Genomic DNA, 1,472 nt, shown 5'->3' with positions numbered 1-1,472 from the left:
TCATATCTTCAGGGACACATCCCTCAATCAGGATATTGTGTTCCAAAAAATACAATGGCCAATTGTGGAGAATATTGGGATCATTGGGGGTCCCTATTTTTCAACCAACCCCTTGGAATCTAAAATTTTAAGTTCCTGGAATTTGAAGAGTGTTGGCAGCTCTGACCCCAAGCAAAACAAATGAGTTGAAGCAAGATGGTAAACTCCCCCTCATGGTTGGTTCAAAGTCAATTTTGATGGTGTTGCAAAAGTCAATTTGGGCCATGTGGGTTGTGGAGCTATTCGTAGAGATGACAAAGGTATATGCAAGGAAATGATTGTTGTCCCAATAGGGAGTCAAACAAACCACAAAGCAGAAGCAATGACAGCTCTACAAGGAATTCTCCTTGCTAAAAAATGGAATTGCCCCATCATATGGATTGAAGGGGTTTCAAACAACATCATTAAATGTCTCAAGGGGACCTCTAAGCCCTCATGATCTATCAATAATATTATAAAAGTCACTAGAGACCTTATCAACACTTTTGAAAAAAGTTACATATCTCATATCTATCGTGAAGCCAATGGGTCTGCTAATTGGGTAGCCAACGTGGTGGTCAATAAAGATGAAATGATTACATGGATGGGAGAACAAGGATTCCTTGAGGATATCAAACTAATCATATTTAATAATGAAACAGACTAAATGGAGTACTCTGAGTTATTATAATATTGTCAGCACCATTTATTATAATACTAATTCCATCAGTTCCCATGCTTTCTGGGTAAATTTGGTAGCTCCGAGAAAATTTTTGTCTAAAACTCTTTGCAAGTTTCATTTTTCTGCTCTGAACAGCGAAAACATGGGCAGAAATAGACATTGATACGAACCTAGAAGCTGCAAGGAATGGAAGCAGAAGGAGGAGGTCTGGAATATTTTGCAGATGGGTGGGTTTTCTTAATTTATGGAGAGACTCCATGGATGGGATGGCACAGTCACCAGTTTCTTCTGCAAAAACTGGAGAAAGGGCACTTTGAAAATGGGAGACCAGTTTGTTGTCATAGATGAAGATCTTATCGCACAAGCCACGGGACTCCGAAGGGAAGGAAGCAACTTCTATAGAGACAGAAAAGTGAGTAAGGAGGCCATTGACAGATATCCTAAATCTGACAAGGAGAAAAAATGACTGGTGAAGCTAAGTAAAACTTACTATCCCCCTAGGGCTTTTGTTAAACCTTGGAGGGAGGTCCTCTTTGTTATTATGCACTATATTACATTGGATGGTAGATTTACTAAGGTATACGGCTACCATTTTGTTTTGCTGAATCATTTTAGGCATGATGAGAAGGTTAACTTTCCTTATTTTTTGTTATGCTCTATGAATGCCACCATTAAGGCCTATAAAGAGAACCCTATGGGGGACACTTCCATGCATCAAGGCTTAATGGTTCTTATTTACAACCATCTCAAGGCTAACCAGATTGCCCGCCCG

Source organism: Cryptomeria japonica, unplaced genomic scaffold, assembly GCF_030272615.1.
Source record: "Cryptomeria japonica unplaced genomic scaffold, Sugi_1.0 HiC_scaffold_13, whole genome shotgun sequence".
Taxonomy (NCBI): Eukaryota; Viridiplantae; Streptophyta; class Pinopsida; order Cupressales; family Cupressaceae; genus Cryptomeria; species Cryptomeria japonica.
This window is presented reverse-complemented; position numbering follows the sequence as displayed.